Source organism: Neltuma alba, unplaced genomic scaffold, assembly GCF_004799145.2.
Source record: "Neltuma alba isolate B1F8T4 unplaced genomic scaffold, ASM479914v2 tig00012312_pilon, whole genome shotgun sequence".
NCBI classification, from domain to species: Eukaryota; Viridiplantae; Streptophyta; class Magnoliopsida; order Fabales; family Fabaceae; genus Neltuma; species Neltuma alba.
The window spans coordinates 146,991-169,336 of NW_021636823.1; the positions used below are offsets into that span (position 1 = coordinate 146,991).

The 22,346-nt window shown below is 37.7% G+C and overlaps 1 protein-coding gene and 1 non-coding gene across 2 annotated transcripts in view; one reads left to right on the forward strand and one right to left on the reverse strand.

The window, feature by feature from the left end:
* LOC114725935 (antifungal protein ginkbilobin-like protein 1) overlaps window positions 1-22,346 on the forward strand; it is an 85,796-nt gene that overhangs the window by 31,574 nt on the left and 31,876 nt on the right. The gene's annotated exons all lie outside the window — the stretch shown is intronic.
* LOC114725946 (small nucleolar RNA R71) lies at window positions 13,491-13,596 on the reverse strand. Its single transcript, XR_003738458.1, has one exon. It is a non-coding gene; the product is annotated as a small nucleolar RNA R71 (small nucleolar RNA).

Below are 22,346 nucleotides of genomic sequence, written 5' to 3' on the forward strand. Positions count from 1 at the left end.
TAATTATACAAATTAACAAAAATTCTTCAACATAATTTATTTAATGGTTTTTAAAATTATTATATGAAAAACCAAAAATTTTTTTTCTGGCATGGTAAACATTTCTAGTGGTTACGAACCGTTAGAAATATTTCGTCAAATTTAAATTTTGCGCCAAAATTTCTAGCGGTTCAAACCGCTACAAAATTTTTTTGCTGCCATTCCAAAAATTTAATTGGCGGGAAAATTTAATTTTCCAAAAATTTCTAGCGGTTCTATAACCGCTAGAAATTTCCGCGCACTACTGAAATCATTTATTTCCCGGCAAAATTGATTTGGTTTAGCATGTTTCTAGCGGTTATAAAACCGCTAGAAATTTTATTCTGGGCACATTTTCTAGCGGTTTCATAACCGCTAGAAATTTTTTCTTGCGCCTGTTTTTCTAGCGGTTTTGTTAACCGCTACAAATGTTATTTGTTGCGGTTAAAACCGCTAGAAATGTATCACTCTAACCGCTACAATTGATATATTTTTTTGTAGTGCTACTCCATGCATGTCAAGGTCGGAGTAAACTCACTCTTGCCATTGCCTAAAGTTCGTTCCATCAAATGTCTCTATTTTTGACGTGTCAAGGGATGACCTAGGAATAAGAACTGCTGTTGGGACAATAGTGACTGAGGCAGCATCATTGTCATTCTGACCAGCAGCGTTGCAAGGTTGTTCCATGATATTTAGCTCTTCAGATTGTTGGCAGTAGCACCTGCAAAAAATGATTAGTCCGAATCACGTCCTACGAATGCTGTCCTTAAGAGCTATTTTGTGACCACTGGTAGATGAGGAAGCGGCACTCCCTAGGATTAAACGAACTCCTCCTATAAGAACAGGATGAACATAATAGCAGAAGGTAAAAAATAGACTTAGCCAGGCAGCAGAAATTTTAGAGGAGGAAAGAGGTGCACGAAAGCCCAAATGCAAGATGCATGAGCTTCTGTCTTAAAGCACCTTATATAAGGCTCAACCCACTGCACCATTGAACATAAATTAATCATGTTTAAATGTGATTAATATCACCGTTTCGGATGTTGCAGGTGCTTAATGCAGTGGTTTCTGAATGTTGGGTGATTAAGGCATGTTGATATCAGTTTAAAAGAAAACCGTTGCTGAAATTAAAATATAATCCGTTCAGGTAGAATTAAAGTCTTTATGTTTTTAAGGATTTAAAAAAAAAGGCAATAAATCATGATCATGCCTTGTCCGCCTTTAATTCGCTGTTCGCTGACTACCTTAACCGCAAGCGAACAGGTTGCAAGTAATATAAAAAATATCGTTCCCTCAGAGACTAAGGCTAGATGGGTTAAAAATCATAATTGTGTTCTTGATTAGGTTAAGTGAAACAAAAGTTGCAAGGGGTTTGTGAAATAAAAATAATAAAACAATAGTTTAAATCAATCTGAGATCAACTTGACTTTGAGACAAATAAGGGACTAGGGTTATTTTTCACTAAGATACTTTATAAAAATGGATTAATCACTTCGTAAGTAGTAGTAAACAATAAGTTCAGTTAGCTAGGGTTCGCAGAATTGGTTAAGCTTTCTCAAGTCAAAACCAAATTTTTGCAATCGCAGTAAAACATAGCAATCTATTGCATTTGTTTGGAAAGGTTGCACTTTGAAAACCAAAACCCCTTTTAGGCTATGCTAGATTAACAGATACATCTCTGTTCTATCAACAAACGGTCTATTTACTAAGTTAAATTTTTAGACTAGCACATTTTTACCAAAGTTCACAGATTAATTTAACTTTCTGAAGTTTAAACTAATCAAATAATCAATCCCAATGATGGCTAGACACAAGAAAGCATTAAGCTCAAGGGCAAAATAACTGAACATTATCATTAACACTAAAGAGATAGTTAAACCAAGTCTTAATCCATACAATAGATCAAAATAACCCTAGAAAAACTTATTTAGCTATACATGTTTAGTAAAAAGCTACAACTATAAGAATAGCTAGTAGTCATTACAGAAACAAGAAGGGATGAAGAAGAAAACCCAGGAAAATTGAGGAAAAAGCTTCAAATCTCTTCTAGCTTCGAGCCCAAAGATCCCAGGCCTCCAAAACTCCAAACCCTAGCAGAGCAAGCCTCCAAAATTACCCCAAAGTCAAAGTGTCTCCAAAAAACATCAGTTCCCCCATGTATAAGTGATGCACACAATTTGTGAATAATGCAAGTGCACGTGTCGATCAAGTAATAAAGAGTAAGCATAGAGTATCGTTCCCACAGAGAATTAGACAAAATAGTGTTTAGGCACTAAAGTTCCTATTTTCAATTAAGTTAAGCAAGCTGAATTATGAACGATCGGATAAAAAGAATAAAGACAAAAAAAATTCAATATTAAAGGCAACTTAGAGTTACTAATCCCTTACTAGTTTCATAGACTTTTGCTTTTTATTTAACTAATTAGTCTCAATGTTAATTTAGTTAATCTAGAGTATTTATAGCTAAAAGTGTCTTTCGATCTACTTATAACCCTCTCCTAAGTAATAAGGTTATGTCTAACTCAAATACTTAAGAGGATAAAATAATTTCACTCTTCATCAATTATATGGGGCTCCTAGGTATATTTCTATCCTACTCGCAAATCAGATAAAAATCTAATCCCATATTACTCAATCCTAGAGCCTACTTAAGATTTCCTTCGTCAAGGCTAACCTCAGTGCTCAAACTCATATTTAATGGTGGCCAAACATTAAACAGATATATTAAACCAAGATCAAGTAACCAAAATTAACATCAAGCATAATTCATTAAATGAAAACAAAGTCTAATCCATACGTAAGTTCATAGCTACTCTAAGTCTAGAAGAAAACTAGCCACACATGCCTAAAATAAAATCCATAAAAATAAAATTCAAACTGAAAAGAAAGAGTTCAGATTCAACAAAAGAATAAAGATGGAAAGAGGAAAACAAATCTCTGAGAGGTCCTTCTCTGCTGTCGCTAGAAAGAGAATTGCCACCTTTGCTTGCTACCTCCAGTCGGCTCGTCCCAATTCCTCGCTGCTGTCACAGTGGAACTAAGACTTACGATTTGATTCCACACTGCTCTCTCTACTCGCTGCCTTTTCCTCGTCCTTTAGCTGCTGTTGCCAGAAACAGCATGAAGAATTTGAGATGCCCTCTTGTTGCTATCCCCAGTTCCTATTTATAAGTGTTGCGCATCTTCTCTCCCTTGAATTGAATCCACCGCCTCCTATCTATATCTATCTGTATATCTCCAATAGAATATAATATATTATCTTATATCATGATGTTGTGCTTAATATCACGGTTCCTTGTTTCCTTCAATCAATATAATACAATATATTATATTTGACTCATTCCTTGATTCTTGATCGGGACCCACGGCTTCTTCTTTTCTCCCCTCTTCACGCCTTTGATTCTCATATGTGAAAATATATATATATATATATATTATTTGCTGCATATGTTGCTCCTTTTTGTCTCATCTTTTATTTGTGATATTTTTTCTCTCAACAATTTTATATCTCATGCATTAAAAATAATAAAAGATTTGAGTAGATTTTATGCAAAATCATCTTTTATCTTATAATTAATTTAAAAGAAGATACATTAATAAAAGATGATTAAATAGGTATGAATTATCCACAGATTTCACTAAATATATTTCAAAATCTATACCTATTTAATTATAAAAATAATCATTATCAATAAGCCCTAATTTTTAAGTTACAACTCAAAAAGTACAGCTAGAAGGGGCCAGACGCCACAACAGATGTGGTCATCCATCGCAGCGGATATCACAGAATGGGGTCTCTCAAAAAGGGTTGCGCGCTGCAGTGGATGTGATCAGGTGTCGCGGTGGATTACACAAAATTGCACTCCTTGGGACAGATGGGGGCACCGCGGTGGATGTGATCAGGCGCTACAGTGCCTTACACGGAATTGCTTCCCCTCATTTTTGTTTGAGCTGCCGTGGCGTTTGGCTTCATACGCCGCGATGGTTTGTCCTTTTTTAAGCTCTTCCACTTGTAATCTCTCTTCCTTGCTTGCTTCGGGCTTTTTCCTGCACAAGTAACTTCCAAAACATATAAAAGGGTACTAAAACAAATTGAATATGTAAGAATTTTGAGAGGTTATCACACCTTCAAACTTAAACTTTTGCTTGTCCTCGAGTAAAACAATAAACCAGCAACTGAACAAATTGCACATCAAAGATTATAGGAATAGCTATATCCTCATCAAATGCTTAAAGAAATATACAAAATAGAAAATTACTGAATCACCTAAAGAAATAAGTTTTATGAGCTTAAAACAAACTTTCAAAGATTTTGGGGTGTGAGTGTTTGTACAAAGTCAAAGAACATCTCTAATGACAATGTCCCAGTAGAATGTGAAACTTTAGCCAACATACTGACCTTCAACCACACACTTTCATAAGCCTAACTCCTTCTCCCTCTACGCTTACAACTCACCCCACATAAATTTGAAAACAAAAGGACTTTTAGGCTTGTAACGTGGCCAAGAAGTAATGGTTTAGGAAAGAAAGGAAGAATAGGGTATATAAATACTTTGAGACAAATAGATGCTTGTAATCAGAACTTATTTTAACCACTTCAATTCCCCTAAACTTATACCAAAATTTATTCTCTTCTCACTAAGCTTTCATGGAATTGTACTAAATGTTTATATACCGTTCTCTTTTTCTTTTTCTTTTTCTCTTTCTCTTTTTGTTTTGTTTTGTTTTGTTTTTCTTTTTTTTTTTAAGCTCAACATTAAAAACCAGTAACTCACAGCTTGGTTTCTAACACTTTGAATTTTCAAAATGTTTCCATTACCCCTGCCAACCTTTCACAATTTCAGCATCTCATCACACTCCTTATCCTTCCAAGTTCCATTTATCTCAAAGTTAGGAATGTCATGGCTTTTCTCTATTGGTTTTGGATTAGGAAAAGGTTAGGGTTTAAAGCAAAATGTAAATATATATTTTTAAGGGCTCAAAATATGGGTGTAAAGGACAAGATCTTTAAGGTCAGCTTGAAAGGCTCAAACGCATTTGAGAATTGCCTTAATCATTTTCCAAATTCATAGAGAACAAACCATAAACTTTGAGAAATCAGGAGAAGGTTTTGAAACTATTTAGTTGAAATAAAAGTATAAGGGCTAAATTATCCACTCAACCTCAACACAATCACTTGAAATGTCTTGCCCCCCTTTTTGTGCATTAGTTTCTCCAAAATTAAAGAAACACAGGTTTTAACCTCACAATTCTAGCATCAAAGAGCAATTCACAACTTCCTATCAAGCATAGTAACTAAGCATTTTGTTCAATCATTGGACCATTCATACATTTTTAACTAACAACTCGTCGCTTCAGCTCATCTTTCATAAAACCAAACGAGCAAAAATTTAAGATCACAAAATTTTCATTGTTTCAGCTGTTTTCCCTTTTTCCTCAAAATATTTACTCAATAAAGCGACCTTTTCAAAACTTTCAAAACTTTTCAAAATTAACCCTGTTATCATCTACAAAAATCCTATTATCCATAAAAATCAACTCCCACCCCTAAACTTAAAACTGACAGTGCCCTCACTATCAAAATTACTGATAAGGGTTAAGTGAAGGTCAGGGCATGCAATCAAAATTCAAAAACAATATATATGTTGCATGAAAGGTCAAAATTGGCTTTCTTCCTGTACAAGTATAGTAGTATGCACAACTATCAACAATATCGCTATCAGATAACCTCAATTAAATCAGGTAACCTCAATAAAATCAGTAATTACTATTATTATCCACAGATTAATCAATGAAAATATTAGTCAACTATCAAAATATTCAATCAGTTCTTAGCAGTTAATGCAGTTATAAGCAACAATGACAGACACTGTTTATTAACCACAATCAATCCAACAGGCCATCAGTAGCCTTTTTAAAAATAGCAAAGCAAATAACAAAACACTAAAAAGATAAAGTTATAAGAAACTCAGAACACAAAGGAAAGCACAAGAAAGAAAACAAGTAAACACATCAACATAAACCGTCCCGGCTAGTCATCCTCCTCCTCAGTCTACTAAATCCCTGATCCTCATCACCCTCTGTACCTAGATCGACAGCCATATCATCTCCCTCACCAAGACCAGAATTAGATGCCCCAACTTCATGTTCCTCTCCAGGTGACCCTTCCTCATATTCAGTCTCAGTGTTCATACCTCCAACATCCAGTGCATCAATGTCCAGTTTCTGTGCAATCTGGACCAATAACTCCTCCATGCGCCTCTGTCTACACCTCCTGTGACGTATCTCTCTGTCTAATTTCTCATGAAGGAGGTCCAAGCTCTGAGCAGTCGGGTCGATACTAGCATTGGCTTGAGCTTCCTGTTCGCTCCTATACTCCTCAGGGAACTATTCAGCGTATATTGCTTTAGTGATCCGCTGCTGTTCTCGTTTAGGAACCAAAGTGGAGTAGTTGAATTTGAGAGATGGCTTGAACTCTCAATCTGTCTCTCTCTATTCTACCCCCTTTTTGTTAATAGATCTAAGATCAGATGGGGCATGATAAGGTTGATGTTATGGGCTCTCCTAGCATCCCATATAGAATTAAAAATCAGCTGCTCAATCTTTACCTTTTTTTTTAATCATAAACAGATATATTAAAAGGGCTAGATTTCTTAGGGCTTCACTCAGATGGCTGGTTGGCATAATATTCCTTGTGACATCATGCAACCAGATTTTGGCCTCAGGTATCATGTCCTTAACGCAAAATATAAGCCTAGCCCCTCTTAGGTCTCACCCACTTTTCCTCTTCTGCACCAGTGAGGGTCGATGAGATTTCACTTAGAGGGATTTCCTTTTGGTTGTTGAGATACCACTGATATTGGCATTGTTCAATTTCAGGCAGCTGATAGTAATCTCTGATGTGCTCTGGAGTAATGAGCACATGGTGCATTCGGATAAACATTTGATTACTCAAATTGGTAGCCACTCTAGTGTAAAATTTCCTCACTAGCTTCTCATTCCCTATAATTTTGGGTCCAATAAACTCCAAAAGCTGTGGCTTCCTCGCTTTCTCGTAAAACCCAAACTTATTCATGCATGGAAATCCCCATTCTTGATGTAACGGTCTCCTGTTAATCAGTTCCTTGATAGGGGAATCAAAGGAGGTAGCACGAGCTTTCTTCTTAAGGGCTATTTGGTTGTTCCCTACATAAAAAGAACAAAACACACCACACACAAACTAAGCAAATAATGTAACATCCTGAGTTTTATCGGGTTTTAATAACCTCTTTTGGTTGATTTTAAGGATAGATTAGTGATTTAATGTTGATCTTGGTGTTTGGGTTGGATTTGAGGTATGTTGGAGGAATAGGTGAACGTACCCCTCTCAGGGTAACTTCGCCACGGCGAACCGGGAGTTCCAGGGGGGATTGTCTTTCGGGCAGGTTTGGCCGCGGCAAAGTCATAGGGATACCACGGCGAAGTTGTTCAGGTGAGCGAGGCTTCCCTTTCGGGAAGGTTTCGCTGCGGCGAAGGTGAGGGTATACCGCGGCGAAGATTTTTCTAGGCGAGCGAGAGTTTCCTCTCGGGAATCTTTCGCCGCGGCGAAGTCGGGTTTTCAGGCGACTAATCCCTCTCGGGATTAGTTCGCCGTGGCGAAGGAGTCCGAATCTATATAGTCACGGGAGGGGTTCAGTGTGCGAAATTTAGAAAATCTGAAGGAGGAGAGAGGAGCTCTGCTGGGGTTTCGGTGTTGAGGCTTGGGAAAGACATTTCTAAGGATCCATTACCTCAAGTAAGTGATTTTAACCTCTAATCTACTTTCTTTCTTCGAATTTCTGAGGATTTTTAGTGAAATCCTAGAGTTTTCTAGTTTGTTATGGAATTGAGGTTTTGACCGATTGTTTTGAGTTTAATTGATTGCTTTGGGTTAGTCTAAGTATTTAATCGGTGTAGTTTTCTTGGATTTGAAGAGCTTTGAGTTTTTGGAGCTAGGGTTTATGAGATTGGGAGGTTTGTGATTGAGGATGATAATGTAGAGGTTGATTTTGAGTTTTGTGAATTGGGTTATGTTAAGGAGGGTTAAATTGGATGTTTAATCAGTTTAGATTGTTATTAGAACTTCAATTGTTCAAATAGGATGTTTGGGTGTAGAATTCCTATAGTGGGTCCGTGAGGTTTGAACTCTAATTGATGCTTGGAAGGGGATTTGATGTTTTAATGGACTTTTATGACTTTGGAGGGTTGTTTGGATGGTTATACCCTTTTAGTTTGGTAGGGTTTTGGTTGAAGCTAGGAATTTTGTGTTCCCAAGTGTTGTTTTGGCCACATTATTAGTTTGAAAGCTAATATATGATGGTTGTGTTTGTGTGCTTGTGTAGACCGGTTGTGAGTCTTGTTAGTGCACGGGGCCACATTGTTGGTTGTTATTCCTTGCTCAGGCGAGAAGTAACCACTTTCCAATCCTTTGTACATGCTTCTGTGGTATTGTGAGTAGATTTATGTTTTGTACCCCGAGTAACAATTATGTTCAAAGTGTATGTTGTATATAAAAAGGAAAACTGTCTTGTGGGGTTTCGATTAATAATGAATGAATCTTGGAATTGTGAAAGATATGCCACTGAAAGAAGTTAATTATGAAATGTTCAATTACTATTTGACTATGGTTTGAGCATGATGCATGAATTGGGAATTGGTGAGAGTTTTTGATAGTCACTACCACGTGGTAAGGCCTCCATTAATGCATAATGGTTGGCCCTTTACGTCCCCCATAGTGAGGGATAGGCCTTTTGGCTCCCTACGTCCCCCAGAGTGAGGGATAAGCCTTTTATGGCTCCTTACGTCCCCCATAGTGAGGGATAGGCCGGCTTCGGCTCTTGAAAATCCCCCAAAGTGAGGGATATGGTTGATGGGAATTGCATCATTACACTTGCATGAATTGTTGTGGCTATCATTTATAATATTACTTGTGAACTGCCCCACTTGACACCTCACGAGCACTTATTTAGTAGTACCTGGAATTGGAAAGGTTGGTTACTGGGACGTTTGTCTCACCCCGTGGTTTACAATGTTTTCAGGTGAAGGTTCTAGTCGAGTGCCATCGGGAAAAGACGCAGAGGCTTGAGCTTGGTTAGCTTTAGGCCTCTAGCCTTTGTATATGTATGGCTAGTGTATATATATTGCCACATTTAGGGTCCTTTGAAATATTTTGATTACCCGGCCTTATTGTAAACTGGAGAGAATGTTATCTCCTTATTTTGGGTTGGCCAGAGGCCATTTATAGTATCTTACAAAACTCTGACTTATTGTCTGGGAAACCATTTTGGATGGGCTGATGTGATGTATGTTGTTACCCGGGACGGAGGCTCGAAGGCCCAGTAGATGTTAACGAATGATTCTTAGTTGCATGCAACAGAGTTTGAGTTTGAACCGAGTTTAAATGTTAATTTCTAAAGTTATGCAATTTCTTTCTATTATGGTATTTCATTTTAACAGATTTCCTTTTCTACCACAGTAGTGGTGTTATAACAAGTTAAAAATGTTTTGGGGTAAGGGTTTTACAAATAACACACCACAAACACAAAACAACTGAAGAAGAAAACCAAAGCTATCCTAAAAAGGCTCTCCCCTAAACTTAGATCAAAGATTCAGATGGAAAGTCAAAGCTAAGCAATCCTCAAGCAATCCTAAAAACACACTTTTGCCCTTACTTAAGTGCTTTCTAAGCTCAAACCACTAGGATCCTCAAACCAAACAAAGTTCACAAGGATTTTACAAAAAGTACTTCAAAGATAGGCATCCATCAGTACATGCCTATTCAGGGTGTGTTTGGATGAAACCAAACCGTGGTTTGGAAAAGTGATTCTGGAGAATAGATTCTGGAGAAAATGGATTTTTTGAAGAATAGATTTTGTAAAAAAGTGATTCTGAGAAGTGAGAGTGTTTGGATAGTTATTGCCAGAAGCACTTTTTACATATGGAAATTACCAAAAAGGGTATAAGTTAATATAATAATTATATAAGGGATATTTTTATAACATATTTTGATTTGAAGAAATAAAATTGTTAATGAAATAATTTTTACTCACATAATTAATAATTTATAAGATAATATATACCAAAAATCTTACCAAAAATTTCTTACCAAAAATCTCATCTTTAACCCCACTTTCATTCACTCCCTCCTTCTCATGTCTATTTTCTACTCTATATATATCTGGTTTATCAAATAATTTCATTGATCCCACCCACCGCCCACTGTATTAATTCTTGAATTTAATGCCTGAGTTTTTCAATAATTTCATTGACCGCATAGTTCGTTGAATTCCAACTAGAGAGGGGGGCCTTTTCATGATCCGATTCATGAGGATAAGCTTGCTGTACCGTTCCCTCCCTTGCTTTCGTACTGCTACTGAATTATATGAGATCCTATAAGATTGAATCTGCATGTCACTGTTATAATACGCCGGCCATTTCTCCTCCTGTTAATTTTCCTTCCCTCTCTCTCTCTTCCTTACTCTCTGTCATTTAACTTTCGCAGTTTCTGGCTTTTTCTGCGCTTTGTTTTAGCACTTCTCTTCTGTCCTATAAATGCAATTTTTCTCACCGGCACCTTCAAACCGTGGCTGGACGGTGACTTCTTCACCGGCGATGACTCATTCTGTGAAGGAGGAAAGGAAGACCGTGGACGAATGGGCAATGAGGACCGACTGGGGAAGAAAGCATGAAAGAGGAGAGGAAGAAGAGTAATTATTTGAACACGCCTGATAATTGGAGCCTTTGGTCATCTGTTGAGGGGCCCACCGTGATTTTTCAGTAATTGGAGGCAAGAAGCAGATCAGAGTAGCTTCTGATAAAACCATGGTTTCACCGGTTGAAACCATGGTTTTACCTGAACCAAGGTTTGCTTATTTTATTTGCCTGTTTGGATGACATTTTGTGCAAACCATGGTTTGCAATGTCATCCAAACAGGCCCTTAGATTGATTTCAAAATATGCTGCCCAAGGAGTCACTTTTAGAAACAGAAATTTTTAATATCAAGTAATTCATTTTCACAAGAAGAATACCGATGCAAATTGAATCACAAAGACTGTACAAGCACTATTTGAAAATTTTCACTACTTGGGCAATGTGAAAGTATGATGTGAAAGTTTTCACAAGCACCTGAAGGATTTCAAATGATAGACGATTTCATAAATGAATGTAGTAAGTTTTCTTTTCAACAATTGCCCTAACTCTAACCACAGGGATCTCAGAGAATCAAAATACCCCCACCTATAGTTCAAACATCACACTTAACCATAATGCACAACCCTATCAGCACCCTTCCCTACTCTCAAACGAAAATAACCTAAAGGAAAAGAAAAAGAGAAGGAAAGAACAAACCTCTAGCTGATAAAATTAGTTCACACGAAGAGAAGAAAAGTAAGAGAAGATGTAGATGATAACTTCTCAAAATTCTTACTTATTCAACTCATTTTAGCACTCTTTTATATGTTTTGGAAGCCAATTTTGTAGGAAAAAGCTTGAAGCGAGCAAGGAAGAGAGACCAGAAGTTGAAAAGGGACCAACCGTCACAGCGTATGAAGATAAACGCCACGGCGGCTTTAACAGAGAGGAAGGAATGCAGTTCTGTGTAAGGTGCCGCAGCTCCTGACCATATCCATTTCGACGTGCAAGCTATCCCAAAGAAGTCCTTGTTCTGTGTAATCCATCACGGCCTAGCTCACATGCTCCGCTGCACCAAGGTTGCTCCTAGGAAACCCATTCTGTGTAATCTGTTGTGGCATCTGACCCCATGCAGGTATGCGTTTTGAGTTGTAACTTAAAAATTAGGGCTTATACATAGGGAGACAGATGTTTTTCTAGATATACTTTGACTTTGGGACGATTTTGGAGGGTCGCTCTGCTAGGGTTTGGAGTTTTGGAGGCTTGGGATTTTTGGGCTCGAAGCTAGAAGAGATTTGAAGCTTTTTCCTCAATTTTTCTGGGTTTTCTTCTTCTTCCCTTCTTGTTTCTGTAATGAGTACTAACTATTTTTATAGTTGTAGCTTTTTACTAAACATGTATAGCTAAAACAATTTTTTTGGGGTTATTTTGATCTATTGTATGCATTAAGACTTGGTTTAACTATGTCTTTAGTGTTAATGATAATGTTCAGTTGTTTTTACCTTGAGCTTAATACTTCCTTGTGTCTGGCCATCATTGGGATTAATTATTTGATTAGTTTAAACTTCAGAAAGTTAAATTAATCTGTGAACTTTGGTAAAAATGTGCTAGTTCAGAAATTTAACTTAGTAAATAGATGGTTTGTTGATAGAACATAGATGTATCTGTTAACCTAGCATAGCCTAAAAGGGGTTTTGGTTTTCAAAGTGCAACCTTTCTAAACAAATGCAAGAGATTGCTATGTTTTACTGCGATTGCAAAAATTTGGTTTTGACTTGAGAAAGCTTAACCAATTCTACGAACCCTGGCTAATTGAACTTATAGTTAACTACTACTTGAGAAGTGATTACTCCAGTTTTATGAAGTATTTTAGTGAAAAATAACCCTAGTCCCTTAATTTCTTCATATTGCTTTAAATCATTGTTTTCCTAATTTCATTTCACAAACTCTTTTACAACTTTTGTTTCACTTAACCTAATCAAGAACACAATTATGATTTTTTAACTCATCTAGCCTTACCCTCTGAGGGAGTGATACTTTTTATATTACTTACGACCTGTCCGCTTACGATTAAGCTAATCAGTGAACAAGTTTTTGGCACCGTTGCCAGGGACTAATAGCAAGATTGTTTGTGGTTGATTGTCCTGATTATGTGATTGGTTCCGCTTAAGTTTTCTTTTAGCATTTGTAGAGATAGATATAGATAGAATAGTAGTATATATTTTTCTTCATTTCATTTGATAAGTTTGATAGCTTGTGTTTGATTTGACTTCATAGCTACCTCTTAACGCACGCAAAGAAACCTGAAAGTTATCTTAGAAGAGGTTACTGAAGAAGAATCTAGTTTAAGGGAAACTGAGAACATACTGGAGACTCAGCAACGACCTTGGCTGCTTTTACCACTGCCACTTGAACCAGAACTACAAGAAAACATGGCAGAACAAGATGAAAATGATTGATATACTCTGGATGACTATTTGAATAGGCAAAGGCAGACTTCTCATTCTAGTATTTGACTACTAGACATTCAAGCCAGAAATTTGAAATCAAGCCTGTTCTGATTCAACTACTGGGGATGATTGGTACTTTTGAAGGAAATTTAAATGACGATCCTAATAAGCATTTGACCAATTTTGTAGGGGTTTGCAAAAACTTCAAGCAAAATGGAGTTTCTAAAGATGCTCTGAGGCTGAGATTGTTTCCCATGTCTTTATCTCAGAAGGCCAAAGCATGGTTGAATTCCTTGTCAGAATACTCAATCAAGACTAGGGATGAGCTGGTTGCAAAGTTCAAGGCCAGATTTATTCTAAGAGGTAAACGAGCTACACTAAGGGGTGAATTGCTTTCTTTTGATCAGCATCTAGATGAGTTATTCTATGAGGCTTGGGAGAGATTCAAGGATATGTGGAGACATTGTCCAAATCATGAGCAAAAGAAATATGTTCTAATGGAAGCTTTCTAGAATAGGTTGAATGATCAGATGGTAACTATGCTCAACACAGCTTCAAATGGTAGAATTAGAAAGATAAAAGTCAACGAGCTATATCAACTGTATAAAGATGTGGCTTCTAGTATGATGCAATAGTATAACAAGAGTAGACTAGAGTTTAGGAGATATAAGGAGCTGAGTTGCTCATCATCTAGAGATATTGCATTGTAACTTGAAGATTTTTCCAAAAGATTTGACAATCTGGAACTGTAAATTAAGAAGGGCAACGCTATAGGAGTTCATGTATTTCAGGCTTCGGGGTATACTTGTGACCACTGCAATGAGGAATATCATTCTGATTAGTACCCTTACACCTTGGAAATAGTCAATTATATGAATAATGTGTAGCGAATATCTCAAGGAAGTCCTTACTCTCAAACCTACAATCCAAATTTGAGAAATCATCCAAATTTCTCGTGACGGAATGAGCCAAGTTTGAACCCACCACAAATATTATCATCTGGTGCTAAATAAATGGGGCCTCCTGGTTTTCATGGCCAACAACAGCATTAACCACAACAACAGCACCCTCAGAAGGAAGAATTAAAAATTGAGAAAATGTTTGCTTAGTTATTAGTGAACCAAGAATCTGTAAAGGCTAAGAATAAGGTGACCTTCGCAATCCACAAAACTACTATCAAGAATCTCGAGGTTCAGATAGGTCAATTGGCCTCACAAATGAATGTTCTCAAAAGAAATAGCCTTCCAAGTGACACCATTCCCAATTCAAAGAGGGATGGTAATGAGGAATGTAAAGTAGTCACCTTAAGTAGTGGCAAGGTCCTCTATGGCAGTGTTAGTTTGGGTAGAGTTGCAAAAGAAGCTCATAATAATATAGCAAGGGATCTTGATAATGGTGAAGAAAAGCATGAAGAGGCCATCTCTAAGGATGTCAACAAGAAGAGAAAGTAAACTGAGGAGGATATAGCGGATGCGGTAAAGGACAAGCGTGTACCTTTTGATGTTACGGAATAAAAGAAGACTAAAATGCTAACCTCTCCTCCTAAATATGTACCACTGCCACCCTTTCCTCAAAGACTCAAGAAACAGCAAGAGGATAGTTAATTCAAGAAATTTCTTGAGATGTTCAAACAGCTACACATTAACATACCTTTAGTAGATGCTCTAGAACAAATGCCAAGGTATGTTAAGTTCATGAAGGATGTTCTGTCAAAGAAGAGGTGGTTTACTGAATATGAAACTGTAGCAGTGACTAAGAGTTTCACAAATGTCATCAAGTAAATTCCACCTAAGCAGAAGGACCCGGGAAGTTTCTCTATTCCTTGTCATATTAGAAACAAGTTCTTGGGGCAAGCTTTATACGATCTGGGAGTTATTGTAAATCTAATGCCGCTCTCAGTTTTCAATAAGTTAGAGTTGGGTGAAGCTAGACCTACTACAGTTACTTTGCAGCTGGTTGATCGAAGCATGTTGTATCCTAGAAGGATCATTGAAGATGTGTTGGTTAAGGTCGATAAATTCATATTCCCTGCTGACTTTATTATGCTTGACTTTCAAGCCGATAAAGAGATGCCTTTACACCTGGGGAGACTGTTCTTGGCAACTACTAGAACCCTTATTAATGTTGAAAAGGGGGAATTAACTTTGAGAGTTAATGATGAACATATAACATTCAACATGCACCATTTGATGAAAGCCCCAAGCCGTCATGAGTAGTGTTCTTTTATAGACATCATTGATCAGATTGTACAAGAGGATTTTAACAAGTTAATGTTTGAGGACCCTCTTGAAGCTGTGTTGTGGGCGCTCAAAACAGATGATGCAGAAGTAGCGGAGGTATTAGCATTGATGAATGCCTCCTCTTCTTACTCTAAGGGCCGAGCACACTTTGAAACTTTAGACCTTTCATCATTAGACAGACCAGATTTAAGGCCATCTCTTGAAGAGCCTCCAACACTTGAACTTAAGACCTTGCCATCTCATTTGCAATATATCTACTTGGGCTTTGATAATACCCTACCAGTGATTATTTCTTCTAATCTCACTGTGCAACAAGAAGAGCAATTGGTGGAAGTCCTTAAGGCTCATAAAAGGCCATTGGATGGACAATTACAGATATTAAAGGTATTAGCCCTTCTACTTGTATGCATAAGATCTTGCTGGAAGACAAATGTAAGGCCTTTGTTGAACATCAAAGAAGACTTAATCCGATCATAAAGGAAGTGGTGAAGGAAGTTTTTAAGTGGCTCGATCTAGGAATCATTTATCCCATCTCTAATAGCTCTTGGGTGAGCCCAGTCCAATGCATGCCCAAAAAGGGCGATATGACTATAGTGGCTAACACTCACAATGAGCTTATTCCTACTCACACTATCACGGGTTGGAGAGTATGCATAGACTATCGGAAGTTGAATGCTGCAACTAGGAAAGATCATTTCCCTCTCCTCTTTATTGATCAAATATTAGATAAGCTTACCAGAAGGGAATTCTTCTGTTTTCTGGATGGGTATTCTGGCTACAATCAGATTGCTATTGCTTCAGAAGACCAAAAGAAAACAACCTTCACCTGTTCTTATGGAACCTTTGCATTTAAACGTATGCCTTTTGGGTTGTGCAATACACCAGCCACGTTTCAACAGTGTATGATGGCCATCTTCACAGACATGATTGAGCACATCATGGAAGTATTCATAGATGACTTTACAATCTTTGGTGATTCGTTTGAAGAGTGTTTAATCAATCTAGCAAGTGTTCTATAGTGGTGTGAAGAAACTAACCTTGTCCTCAACTGGGAAAAGTGCCACTTTATGGTGAAAGAGGGTATTGTGTTAGGTCATCGAGTGTCTAAAGATGGACTAGAGGCTGACAAAGCAAAGATCTCTGTTATTGAACAAGTTCAACTACCAACGAATGTAAAGGGTGTGAGAAGTTTCCTAGGACATGCTGGTTTTTATCTTCGTTTCATCAAGGATTTTTCTAAGATCACAAAGCCACTCTGTGCTTTACTTGAAAAGGATGTAGAGTTCAATTTTGATGATTCATACTATAGAGCATTTGAAGAATTGAAGAAGAGACTTGTTTCTGCGCCTATAATGATGGCCCCGGATTGGAATTTTCCCTTTATTGTGATGTGTGATGCAAATGATTATGCTATGAGTGTAGTACTTGGGCAAAAGAAGGATAAGACTTTTCACCCAATTTACTATGCGAGCCATACAATAGATGATGCTCAAGAAAACTATACCACCATAGAGAAAGAGTTACTTGCTATGGTGTTTACATTTAGGAAGTTTTGATCATACTTGGTGGGAGCTAAAGTCACGGTGTATACCGACCATTCAGCTCTTAAATACCTCTTCAGCAAGAAAGAGTCAAAGGCAAGACTGATTAGATGGGTACTTCTACTGCAAGAGTTTGACTTAGAAATTGTCGATAGAAAGGGTACAGAAAATCAAGTTGCTGATCATTTATCTAGATTGAGTATTGATGCTCAAATCAAAGTGGACAAGACCATTAATGAAACCTTTCCTGGTGAGCAACTTTTTACTATAGCCCATACCGCGGAGCCATAGTATGCTGATATTGTTAACTTCACTGTGTGCGACATTATTCCCTAAGATTTGAACCATCATCAGAGGAGAAAATTCCTACATGATGTCAAATTCTACCATTGGAAGGAACCATTCTTGTTTCATCATTATGCTGACCAACTGTTGAGAAGATATGTACCAAAATGTGAACAAGAAGAACTTCTGCAATGCTATCATTCATCTGAATATAGAGGTCACTTTGGGGGTAACAAGACTGCTACAAAGGTCTTGTAATCGGGATTTTTCTGGCCCACTTTGTTTAAAGACTCTTGCGTATTTGTGTTGACTTGTGATCATTGCCAATGGATGGGCAATATATCAAAAAGAAATGAAATGCTCCTGAACAACATGCTTGAGGTGGAATTATTTGATGTGTGGGGAATTGACTTCATAGGACCATTCCCTAAGTCCTTCAAAAATCAATACATTTTGGTAACGGTGGATTATGTATCAAAATGGGTTAAAGCTATTGCCTCCCCAACAAATGATACCAAGGTTGTTATCAAATTCCTGAAAAAAAACATTTTCACCCGGTTTGGAGTCCCAAGGGTAACAATTAGTGATAGAGTAAGCCATTTCTGTAATACTCAATTTTGAGCTTTATTAAAGAAGTATGGTGTCAAACACAAGGTTGCTTCGGCTTATCACCCATAGACTAATGGCTAAGCAAAGATCTCTAATCAAGAAATCAAGAAGATATTGGAGAAGACAGTGAGATACACTAGAAAGGACTGGTCTTTTAAACTGGATGATACTTTGTGGGCTTGTCAGACGGTATACAAAACGCCTATTGGCATGTCACCCTATAGACTGGTATTTGGAAAAGCATGCCATCTCCCTATTGAATTGGAACATATTGCCTGTTGGGCTATCAAAAGGCTCAACTTTGATGCAAAGGCTGTGGGTGAGAGGCAACTTTTACAATTAAATGAACTTGAGGAATTCATATTCAATGCCTATGAAAGTTTAAGACTATACAAAGAGAAGACCAAGAGACTCCATGACAAGAAAATCCTTCCTAGAACTTTTCAACCTGGTCAACAAGTTCTATTGTACAACTCAAGGCTCAAACTCTTCCTTAGAAAACTAAAGTCTAGGTGGTCTGGTCCGTTTATGGTTGTGAAGATTCATGGCAGTGGAGTGGTGGAGCTGGAAGGAAAAGACGAAGAGAAGTTTCAAGTTAATGGATAGAGACTGAAGCACTATTAGGGTGGCCCGGTGGATCATCAAACCATCACCTTCCCTTTATTAGAGGAATCTTAAGCAGCTGAAAAGTCAGGTTGAAGACTATAAATCAAGTGCTACTTGGGAGGCAACCCAAGCTCTAAACTTGTATTTTGTGTTATTTATTGATTTTTGGTCTTATTTTAGTAGTTTTATATTTGATCTTTGTTTTTGTAGGCCTGAAGGTTTAGTCCTCAAACTTTGGAGCTAAGTAAGAAGGAGTGGCAGATTTCTAACTAGCATAACCAGGGAAGTGCACCTAACCTTAATCTCAAGCATTTACCTTGACCTCATTCTTACATTTGGAATATCAAGTGCCCCTGACTGAAAATTCTTTGATATTGTGGCTTTGATTGATTACTTTGATTATTCTGGAGCTTGTGTTATTTTGAGACTTGTGGGTATTGTTTTTGAGTAGTTGTCTGTGTTTTATTGTTTCCTAAGATTATGTTTATGTATGGTATTGTTTTATTGTGTGTTATATGTTTGGAAGTGGTAGGTCTAGTTAGTGTTTGGTGCTTGTTCAGTGTATGCCTATTCTGTAATAGCCGCCATGGCATATGTACTAATCCGTCGCGACAGCCTATCCTTTCTTAGTATCGTTGTCTCTGTAATAGGCACCACGACGTCTAAGTTTTTGTTGTTGACTTGTGTCTCTGTATAACCCGCTGCAGCATATGTGTTTATGAGCTATGGCGCCCTGCTCTCATTTAGAGCCACCAATTCTGTTTGAGGCGTCGTGGCTTGTATGAGAAGAGGCCGTGGTGCCTGTGCCTTTTTCCCAGCAATTTCAGTTTTGCTTGCACTGCGGCACCCTCTTATGTTCTGCAGTTCGTGTTTTTTGAATTACCTGTGTTACCCTTTGTTTTTTCCCCTTAATGCCCACTTTGCCCCTGTGAATTTGGACAGTTTTGAGGTTAAATGCACTATTTTTAATTCTTAAATCCCTAACCCTAAGGTCTTTTTACCCTCCCTCTCAATTTCAAAATAGTTTCTTTTCTTCCTTGTATATTCATTCCCTTCAGTCGAGATTGTAATCTCCCTTATAAAGACCCATTACACATTTCGCTCCCAAGTCTCTGTGCCTTCTTCATCCACCTTCGACTTGGCCTCCCCTTACCGCCAGTTTCTCTCCTACCCTCTCTCACTACCGCAAACCCTTTTCCCTCCAAGTTCTCTTACTATCGTCCTCCCTCCCCCTGTTCCTTAGGTTGTTCATGTGGATCTCTGTGCATCATCTGAGGTTTGTCCTTGCCTCTCTTCAGTTTATTTCTTTTTCTGCTTTCATAGTTAGGCATTGTGGTTAGGAGTGATGGTTGAAATGTCAATAAGGGGAGTTGTTTCTCTGAGGTTGCCTTGTGGTTAGAATTAGGGTTAGTTTCGAAAAGGTTTTCTTAAGAACCTTTCTTTAAAAATTCATTGGCCCTATTTGAAAGCGAAAATGAAGGATGTGGCTTGATACTAGTTTCTTTGCTCTGGTGCTTGTGAAATTATACTAGTGAAATTATAACACTTGTGAAACTGTTTAATTGTGGCTTAAAACTGGCTTGAACAATAAAATTTCAAATGATACTGGTTCCATTGCCCTAGTAGTGTTCTGAAACTAAAAACCCACTTGAACTGCTTTTCTTTTTGAGAAATCAACTCGATTGGAAGGTTAAGTTGATGTTTTTACTCTAGGTGCTTGGGCAAGATCTTTTGGAAATTAGATTGAATTGCCTATCTTTGAAACCTTTTCATAAAACCTTTGTGAACTTCGCTTGGATTAAGGATCTTTTATGGCTTGAAGTTAGGAAAGGCTTAAGTAATAGTGAGAGTGTGTTGTTGGGATTGCTTGAGGTTTACTTTGACTTTTGATCTCACTCTTTGATCTAAGTTTGGGGAAGTTTTTTAAGGTTAGTTCTATTTTTCTTTTCAGTTGTTTTGTGGTTGTGGTGTGTTATTTGCTTAGTTTGTGTATGGTGTGCTATGTTCTTGTTGTACAGGAAACAACCAAATGGCCCTCAAAAAGAAAGCTCGTGCTACCTCTCCTGATCCCCCTATCAAGGAGCTAATTGAAAAGAGAGGGTTGCATCAAGAAAGGGAATTTCCTTACATAAACAAGTTTAGGTTTTACAAAAAAGCAAGGAAAGCAAAATTCTTAGATTTGATTGGACTGGAAAACGTGGGGAATGAGAAGCTGGTTTAGAAATTCTATGCGAAGGTGGCTACAAATTTGAGTAATGAGATGTTTATCCGGTACCAACATGTCATCATTACTCCAGAGCGCATCAAAGATCACTATCAGCTTTCCACTGTTGAACAATGCTAATATCAATGGTATCTTAGCAACCAAAAGGAAATCCCTCTCAGTGAAATCTCATCGACTCTCACTAGTGCAGACGAGGATAAATGGGTGAGACCCAAGAAGGGCCAGGCTTACATTCTATGTAAGGACATGACACATGAGGCTAGAATATGGTTGCATATTGTCACCAGAAACATTATGCCAACCACTCATCTTAGTGAAGCCCCACAGAATCTGGCACTTCTGATATATCTGTTTATAATCAAAGCAAAAGCAAATGTAGAGAAGTTGATCTTCGATGCCATATGGGATGCTAGCAGAGCCCACAACACCAATCTCATCATGCCTCACCTGATCTCGAATCTGTTAACTAAAGCAGAGGTAGAATGGAAAGAAAAAGATCAAAAGTTCAAGCCAGTTTCACCATGTAACTACTCCAATTTAGTGCTTGAACGAGAACAGCAGTGTATCACTGAAGCCATGTATGCTGAATAGTTCCCTGAGGAGTATATGAGGGAATAGGAAGCTCGAGCCAGTGCTAGTATAGACCCGACGACTCAGAGCTTGGCCCTTTTCCATGATAAATTAGACAGAGAGATACGTCACAGGAGGCATAGACAGAGGCATATGGAGGAGCTGTTGGTCCAAATTGCACGAAAACTGGACATTGAGGCGCCGGATGTTGGAGATACAAGCATTGAAACTGAATATGAGAAAGGATCGCCTAGAGAGGAACATGAAGCTAGAGTATCTGGTAATTTTTTGGGTGAGGGAGATGATATGGATGTTGATCTTGGTACAGAGGGTGATAAGGATCAGGGGGGTCAGCAGACCGAGGAGGAGGATGACCAGTCGGGGCCGTTTGCTGCTGCTGTTGTTGCTTGTTTTGTTGCTTTTGCTTTTGTTTGTGTTCTTTCAGTTTCTTATGGCTTGCTCTATTTTGTGTTTTGTTATTTGCTTTTCTGGTTCTGAAAAGGCTACTGATGGCCTGTTGGATTGATTGTGATTCTCTAATAGTATCTCTGATTTGTGCTTATAACTGCATTAACAACTGAGAAAAGATTGAATATTTTGATAGTTGACTGATTTTATCATTGGTTAATCTGTGAACAATAATCATAATTGCTGATTTCATTGACGTTATCTTATAGTGATATCGTTGATAGTTGTGCATACTGCAATACTTGTACATGAAGAAAAGCCAATTTTGACCTTTCATGCAATGGATATATTATTTTTATATTCTGATTACATGCCCTGACCTTCACTTACCCTTGTTGACAGTGAGGGCACTGTCAGTTTTAAGTTTAGGGGTGGGGTTGATTTTTGTGGATAACAAGGTTAAATTTGAAAAGTTTTGAAAGGTTGCCTTGTTGAGTAAATATTTTGAGTAAAAAGGAAAAACAGTTGAAATAGTAAAAATTTTATGATCTTAAATTTTTGCTCGTTTGGTTTTATGAAAGATGAGCTGAAGTGATGAGTTGTTAGTTGAAAATGTATGAATGGTCTAATGACTGAACAAAATGCTTAGTTACTATGCTTGATAGGAAGTTGTAAATTGCTCTTTGATGCTTGAATTGTGAGGTTAAAACTTGTGTTTCTTTAATTTTGGAGAAACTAATACACAAA